Raw genomic sequence first — 9,301 nt, 5'->3', positions numbered from 1 at the left:
CCGCAGACATTGCTCAGCCGCGAAAGCAGCAACCATGAAGTTTCATCAGCATAAGGCTTTTTGCCTCCTATTCGCATTTTGTGTAATAACATACATACTGAAAATCTGAATCTCAAATATGGGATAAAATATAATGTTGTACAGAAAAGTATGTATACTGAAAGAGCCTAGGGATACCGCACACAAGCAACGCAAAAAAATGTGAAGAGTGAAGTCCAGCAGAAGAGGAAATATTTTTGCTAAAAGAAATAGAAAAGTGTTTTTAAAGCAGTAGTTGTAATAATGATCAGCACCGAGAGACTTCTTCAACACACTTTTCAAACCTTAACTAATTTTCACAACACTCCTGGGAAGTAAACACATCCATATTAACAAACCCATTATCAAGTGGGGTGAGCAGGACAGAAAAATGATGGCACTGTCGTATGGCCTAGAGAGAACTCAATGCTGGTGCTAGGGCTGGAACTCAGTTTGTTGGCTCACGTGCTCAGACCACTAAGTGATACCTCCTGTGCATGTTCTACTGTCATAACGCACTTTGGAAAATAAAAGGTAAAGCTAGAGAGGGAGGCAGTAACTTAAGGCCACTGCTTCAGAGCATAGGTTCAGATCCCATCTACTTGTTAAATACTTGCCTGCCCAGCTCAGCCTGCTTGGTCATCTTCCCTTCTAGACGGTAAAGCATCTTCTAGTGTAAATGAGTTCTGCTCAGAAGAGCATTGAACAATGCAAATAAAGCTCATCATATGTTGTTTGTTCTCTCATCCTCTCTGCAGGAGACAAGCAAGTGCAACGGTTGTGATCTTTTTTAATAAATATGTGTTTGCAGTCAGTGTGGCACAAGACCATAACATATGACTGATAACACATACCAGCATACATGTTGCTACATGTTTATGCTAGATGGCAAAGAAACACCTCTAATATCCAAACGAGCATTTGTTTTGTAGCTGTCCTTTGTTCCAATGTTCATGGTCCTACTGTCCTGAGCAAGCACTTGTTCCAAGACACAGGTTTTTCAACAGAGCGGATTAAGACTAGAAAGTTTCACTGTGCCAAGGAAGCAATGCTGCCAGCTACAGTCTTGATCTTGAAGACTTGTTAGATCTTTTAGCTATCATGTGCACAAGGCACTCCCTTCCCTGAAGATAAAGACGTTGAACTCCATTCAAAATTAGGCAAGAGGCTGACAAAAAAATAAAAACTTGGCTGGGCTGCAGTGGGCTACAGCACAGTGGGGTGCATCCCATCTTTTTCACCCCACTCCTGCCTAAACACTGAGGACTTCATGACCCAGTATACGGCACTGCTGTTATATGGCCAAGGGGGACTGAAAAACTCAGATGAGGTCATCATTCACCACCATTAGACAGCCTCCTAACCCCCCAGAGACAGCAGAAAGTATCACTCAAATGTACTGGTACACTGGAGCTCAGCATCACCGCCTGAACCAGGAGCGCTCCTCAGCTACGGACCAAATGAACCAGAAGGGTAGAGGCCTTCCACTAGAGACTTCCCCACAACTGACACCCTTCAATGTTTTCCTTACCCCACCAACAACACCTACATGTAACTTGGTTTAGGTTTTAATTTCAGAAGCTGACTCTAATAATGTTTCTTGTACGAGAGTGCTCAACCTAATTTTATTTCAGGCACAACTGTAATACAACTACTTCTTATTACGACACATAATTAGTGGCTAACTTTCCAAAATAAAAATGGCTGTGAAATTCAGAATAAGGCTATTCATCCACAAAACAGTGATTTTTTTGGCTCAAGTTCTCCCCAAAATGTAAATCCACTTACATTTACAAATGCCACACGATTATAACTCTGGCCTATTGTCTTTATTTAGCCAATGTGATTCAAACTCCAGAAGTCTTGTGCTTGCAGAGACACTCTACTCTGCACATACATTCAGGAAATAAATACAATATATAGATGTAGTAAACAGATTTGTAATGAGTGTCGCTTATCGCTGTCAACTGTGCTGATGAATAACGCTGTTAAAACGGATCAGATCGCCCACCAACTACAATCACAGTCTTCCCATGTCCAAAAGTCACGTGCTTCTCCAATTAGTTGCTCAAAACTAATTGTCAGATGTAATTTTAAGTCAGCAGTTTCTTCTTCCTTCCTCCTCCTTAATGTATTCCTTTCGCACGCATTCCCCACAGCACCTGACTTGCTCAGCAATCTTTCCTCCCTTCCTTACACACTCATGCATTATGTCTTAGACCTAATCTCTCCTTACAGCTTTTGAGCAGAGCTCTTCCAGGCAGCTGACATTTAAATAAGCTCTGTATTGACTTTCCTCTGCTGTACCTCAAGTCCTCCTTGTTTTCCTTATGTTCATATTCTGATTCAGCTTCTGTGCAGCTCCTTCCAAGGGTAACGGAAGCAGAGCTCGACTGATAATCAATAAATACCTTTACCCTGCAATCCCTCAGACGTAAAGCCCAGAAGGAGATTCCCCTCTCTTTGCACATGCATATTCACTATTTTGGATAAACTTAAAAAGGCAGAAAAAGGTTTTTCCCATATCTGCAGCATGTTTCAGAAAACACTAAGCCTGTGAACTTTCCTTTAACTCGCATTAAATGGATACAACTTTTAATTTAAAAAGTAATTTTGAAAAATTGCTTGTGCAGTGCGTAAGGTGATGTTCAGACAGCATCACTGATCCCTGGAGTTCTGCAGCCTTGAGTTTAATAAACTGAATTTTCAAAAGTAAACACAGCTTGCATCAGCACGAACCTTCTATTTTAAACTAATATTTCCATCCATTTCTTTTTCAGCCAGAAGAGGATGTTTTCAGAGCGCCACACACTAAACATTGCACGGGTGTCCCTGGACACTGGAAAGGGAAAAAATGTCCAGACCCTGAGGAAGCTTTGTCCACCTGCCAGCCAAGGAAGCCTTCCCTCTGATGGAGTGAGGCAGGCAGGCAGGCGAGACGCCCTCTCTCCCATCCAGGATGGTAACATTGACACCCAGCGCCAACACGGCTGTAAGGACAAAAGACCTCGAAAGCCCGGCTGCGGGAGCTGAGGCACAAAGTCACAGCCCCCCTGCTTCTTGCTAAAGAAAATCCCCGGCACAAGGACTGCCATAAAATTTACACCTGAGCCTGTGCATAATCCTACACTCACACAGCAGCTCCTGCCTTCTACAACTATAATTTAGGATTTATTTTGCCTAATTCATTATTTCCGGTAGTAGGTAATCCAGCAGGGGGGAAGGGCAAAGGGAAGAACAAAAGCAAAATAAAAATCAAATCGAAATATTTTGCCCTAGGCAGAAACGAGTTAAAAATACTCTCAGGTTTCCTTCTGTTTGTTTTTATAACTGTTCACCTGTTCTTTTTGCAAGTTCTTTTAAATGAATCATTTGAATTATCTTTAATCCAAGAGTTCAAAAAGACGGTCAATGACAGTAGGTGTCATTTCCCTCTTTTCCCTCCTCTTTCCCCCTTATCAACTCATCACAAACAATTATACTATTACCCCACGCACACACACAGAAACGAGGGCTGGGAAATCAAGATTCTTGGGTTCATTTCACAACCGCATTTCTAGCAGGTCATTAATTTCTCTGTGAGCTGGTTAGCTCCTCTATACAGCAGGGAGAGGTGGGTTGTGCAGCTTTATCCAGCATTTATAAAACAAATACTTTGTGAATCAAGGCACGCTGTGCTGATCTGAAACACCCAGCATTTTGTTATTATACATAAATAAATATAAATATAGCATTTACCATTTTCACCTCTACTTGTTCGTATTTCTATTTTAAAACTTCTAATGTTGTTAGAAATGCCAAAAGGAGGTGGCTTTATGTTCTCATGCCTATTCCACCAGGAAATGGTAGGCCTGCACGTAATTTTTTCCTTCCGCTGAAACATAGTGTATTTCTAACTGTCTTTCCTCAGTCAAACCTTCATAAGAAAGCAACTTTAAAGGTTTTGGTTTTAGCTGCAGTAATATAAACACTTAAACATTCAGCACTACTCAGGCTGAGTGATTTATCTCATCTTCACGTCCCTTAACTCTAAGCACCATTGCTGATTATCCTGTGAAACTTAACTTTAGACAACACCTTATTTTATTAAATATACCTTCAGATTTGGTCTCAGTTCCACAAAATATTTAAGCATGTGCCTAAACATTAAGTGTGCAAGTACTCCGCCAAGTTCTGATTTTAGGCTATCTGGTAACACATACAACAAACTCCAGAAGATACAACACTAATTCTTTATCTGGAGATCTCCACTTCACAGATCAGCCTTTCAGACATGTGCCAGCTTCGGCTCTAACAAGCTCTTCACACTTTTTAAAGACTAATAGGCTCCACATATTCATCTCCAAAGAGTATAAATTCCCTTCCTCCCTTTCCCTTTTAAACATGTCAGGCAACATTACAAAAAATAACATCTGTGCCACAGTTATGCAATAAGCAGCACGATAACCATTAAACCGCACTTTTTATAAAGAGCAGGCTGAATTTAAAAAAAAAAAAAAAGCAACGAAAAAAGTTCACCTTTAAACCTTGAGATCAGGGCAGTTTTCAGTACTACCTCTCTTCCTTGCTTATTCTAAACTCCCTGTTCCGCTGCACCTCTTTCTGGAGGTTTCATGGCTATTAATGGGAAGCCTGAATATACACGCTATGAACAGCACAAACGGATTGAATCTGGCTGGAAAGGGCTTAAAGATTCAGTACGAAGATGAAGAATCCCAAAAGTGTTTTTAGTATGTGTATACATTTCATCAGAGTATACAAACAGCACTATGTATTTTCTTGCAACACTTAGCAAGCCTTCTCTTTTCATAAATATAGGTCAACAGAGCTAAACTCTGTTTTTGCCTCAACTCCCACTTTAAATGCATAAAGAATTAGATTTTTAGGGAGCAGAATGAAAGAAATGGTGTATTTCATGCTATTATATACCGAGCCAAGGATCCCAAAGGGTTTGTTTGGGCTTTAAAAACAAAACAAAAACCCTTGGCATTTGTCAGACTAAAACCATTTTTCTTTGGTCTTTGCAAAACCATCCTTTCCAGATTTGAATAAATAACATCAAACAAATTCTTTCGACTTCCATTACCATGCAATACACAGAAGTTGTTCAAGGAGAGAGAAAGCAGTGTGTGAAAACACTTGATAGCAAAGGACTATGAGGAGCACCCTGCATAACCACTGTCAGATCTGGAAATGCTCATTCCAACCCCTCCACTACCCTCTTGATATTTAAGCAGCCTATATTGCCCCAGAAAGAAATGATTCAAACAGCCACAGAGATCAAGTTTAGGAGCTACCACCACAGGGTACTGCTTTACCCATAAACACATGGCAGGGGTACTAAAGGTATTAACAAAGTAACAGAAATACTGACTAAACAGTGAAATACATATCAAGTTCTCACCTTGACTCTTCATTTACTGACACCTGCAAATTTAGGTGCCCCTTCAGCAAACGCCCAGGTCTGACCAAACAGCAGAATATAGTATTGTATATCCTGAAACCCCCTTTTGTTTCAACATCAGCCCACAAAACGCAGGGTGAGAACTCATAGATGATACTGTCAGCTGCAGATTTTATATATTTTATGTTTATTATACGTTGTGATGGGGAAAATAACCCCTACGCTTTCACATGAAGTTTAAGGCACCACACAATCATTAAGCATTTCTGATATGATGTTTGGACTCCACCATGCAAGCTTATTGACTGCAACACAGATTTAGTCTTTTCCACACTGCGCTGGGCAAACAGCTTCAAAGCACAATTTAAGCAGCATTTTCTTCTCCCCACAATGACACTGAAATGTCACACTTACTATGTCACTCCAGGATCACCACCTATCCCTCCCTAAGGGGCCATCTTCCTCCATTCCTACTCCTGGCTCTTCTGTTAGCGTTGAGAGGGTTGGGGTTGAACCCCCCAAGGTGAAGCCTGCACTTGGGTTTTGCTCACAGTCTCAAGCTGCTCACGTTGCGGAACTTTCCCTCCAGACCACCGACAGACTACCCGCACTAGGTGAAAAGTTAATCCAAGATGCTTCTGAATTCATCGTGAACTAACCTTTAGGAAGTCTTACACTCATCCTAGTATTTGCAGTGAGGAATCCAGCACACACACTGGCAGACTGTAGGTGTAAAGGTAAACGTCATTAACAAGGGAGGAAAGGAGGTTGTAGGAAAAAAAAATGAGAAAGGGACTGGGATACTCGGGTTTGCTTAACACATGAATCAGAATCAGTAATTCCATACACCAGTAACCATGTAACAGCCACAAACTAACTCTACGTTCAGCTCTGCATGATAACCAACAGCCATCTTTCCTCCAAAACCAGAAATGCTTCAGAAGGGTAAAATCAGCACTATACCCTGTTGATCATCAAGCACCAGGTCTTAAAACAAGCCTCTGCAGAAGAAGGGAGAACTGTAAGAGCCGTTAACTTGACGCTGTATACAGACATAAACTATAACCTGAAGGTAAACCCCGAAACGTAACTTTGCATTGCCTAATACAGCAATAAATTCTGAGACTGAGCTATCAAGCCGATCAAAAAATTCACCCTTTCAAACCAGAGACTTCTTGGAAATATAGTGGATTGCCTCGCCTCCCATTCACGTTCAGAAAGGCTGGCATTTTTAACAGCTGAGACGAGGACAGGCCCAGTTCAAACCCAGAAAGAAGTAGGCAATGAATTACCACAAATTAAAGAAAGAAACAGGCACAATAAACAAAACTGTTTTTACTGCAGCTCAAAATCTCCATCAAATGATAAGCTAACCAGACAAATACGACAATTAAGTAAGTGAAGGTTACTGGGTTAGGACAAATTATTTTTTGTGTGGGAGGTGTCAGCTGACGAGTTTCTCTGCATTTGCCATGCTTGGCTGGGCTAATACCACGTGGCTCCTCTGCTTCAGATAAACTCATAGGCACCATGGGCTAGGAATGGTCCTAAATTCCAGTATTATACATTAGCCATGCTGCTTGCATCAGAACCTGCTGTATTTCTGCACAAGTTGGTAATGTCTCCTCAACGTACTTCAAAATTAACGTATCGCACACACAAAGAATCTAAGACAAGCCACTACGTGGACAGGTGATTTTGATATAGTCGATTTCCTTAGATACAGACATAAACAAACCATAGGAAATTATTGCATGGTGCTCCCTACAGAGCCAGCAGTGTCAAGAAGATAGGGGTTTGCTTGTTTGCTTTATTATGAGATGAAAAATTGTGGTCAGCAGCAGACTTTCCCTTTTGATCTTCCCGAAAATTCTACCCATCCTTCCACATTAAAGGCACAGCTATCGATGAAGTAAACCTGTTCATGTAACGTAAGCAAAACATTTAAACAAAAGCACCCCAAAAACCCCACATCACAACTTTTTGTAGCTAAAATAATCCCACTCCCCAACAGTTCTCTTCACACAAATGAGATCAGCGACCACTCTGAAAAAAGGCAATTTTCATTTTTACCCTCAAGGTTCAGAGGGCCAAGAGTACTAATTGCTCCATTCCCTGAAGCAATATGAAATAAGATGGAGCATCCATCTGTACTGCCACTGAAATACTGGCATGAACCTTAAATTCATATTCAGAGTATTAAAAGATGACCTTGCAGACTACAGGGAAAAAGTGCTGCTAACTAACCAAACAGACACCAGATTCACTTTGTACTTGTTAAGCTCCCACCCACAACCCTTGTTTCCGTGAAGCAGTTAAGTATTTCTCTGAAGTTATTCAACAACTGTGAAGGTCAAGTATTGTCCTAACTGGCCGGTCGCAAACAAACGCACCTTTCATGTCGGCATGTGCTTCAGCCTGCTACCAGCCACAGAGTAAAACCCTAATCAGAGGAGAAAAATGACAGCAAATTGGTAGCAAAGGGTACACACCTGGTCTACAGAGTACAGTCGATGCTTGCAGACGATCTAGCTGACCCAGCGAGAGACCTGAAAATTGGGGCTAATGCAATGGATGGGAAAGAAGTTTTTTTTTTTTGATGTATAAAACTTATAGTTTCAGCTAAAATACTAAAAATTAAAAAAAGAGCTTCAGTGGCACTTCTGAAGAATGAAAAAAAAGCTTTGGAAGCTTTAGATTTGAAGCTTCACAAGCTCCTTATGAAAAATGCAAGCTTTGAAAAACTTCTGAAGATTTAATATTCTTACTTTGGGCTCTTCTACTGCCAACGGACTACGGATGCTGTAACTAATAAAAAATAATTAATGCCAATAAACAGGCCCTTCATAAGGCTTCAGCTTCTCTTCTCCATCAAAGACTCAAGTCATTCGTTGGGACACTGTACAGGAAAGAAAATCCATCCACAGAGCCTGTCTTTTCTACATGTGGTTCTTCTGCACTATACCTCACAATCAAAACCTTCCAAGCACGAGGAAAGGAATTTGATTTTTTTTTTTCCAAGTACGCAGGTCCAAAGGCAACCCCTGAGCAGGGCAGAGACCTTACCCAGAACGGGACTGAGAAAGAGCTGGTAGTTCGTGCGCTACCCCTCCAAGGCGCCCAGGTCTCAGGGAGGCAATGAAACAACCAGGCAGTTTCTCAGGAGTGCTCCGTGCCGAGCGGTACCCTGCAGTCCACCAAGCCACGTCCTGGCACTCCTGAAAGTCTAGCCACGTCCTGCAAGATTCACAAGAGCTGATTTTTCTGATAACCTCCATCTGGAAGTCTGAGCGCTCTAAAAATGCAACAGCCTCATAGCATCAGCCACCTTCTCACCAGTTTCGGCACGCCAGGAAAGGTACAGTGACAACACTTAGGATTTAGTACATGAGCAGCTCCTTACCCCAGGGGAGAGGGGAGGCAGAAATTGCCTCAACCATTTTGTTTTATTTTAGAAATCCTGCACTCCCCTCTCAAACTGACTTAGTGGAGAAGCACATAACAGCTTCAGACAACAGCAGTGAACACCACAAAACAGTAAGGATGACCTTCGCAACATGAACCAGCAACCCGTGCACGAGGAGCCATTCCGCATAACAGAGCCTCTACATAGGCAAGGTGAGAAAACTGATAAATTGGCAAAAAACCTAACCAGTGTCTAGGTCAAGTGTGCAACCTCTGACACTCCTGCCAGTTTCAATGACGCGCTGAAGACTAGCATTGCAACGCCATCCAAGGTGACGTCCAGAAGTCTGACCTTAAGCTCTCCTGGACTTTTAGGACAGAGATGCTCTTGGTCTCATGCCTAGGGATAACAACAGCTATTTGCAGAGACAACGATCACAGTAATGATAACGACAATTCAGAAAGGTGTTAAAA

Source organism: Haliaeetus leucocephalus, unplaced genomic scaffold (assembly GCF_000737465.1).
Source record: "Haliaeetus leucocephalus isolate CR32 unplaced genomic scaffold, Haliaeetus_leucocephalus-4.0 Scaffold262, whole genome shotgun sequence".
Lineage (NCBI taxonomy): Eukaryota > Metazoa > Chordata > Aves > Accipitriformes > Accipitridae > Haliaeetus > Haliaeetus leucocephalus.
The sequence above is the reverse complement of the archived record's forward strand: the minus strand, read 5'-3'. Positions refer to the sequence as shown.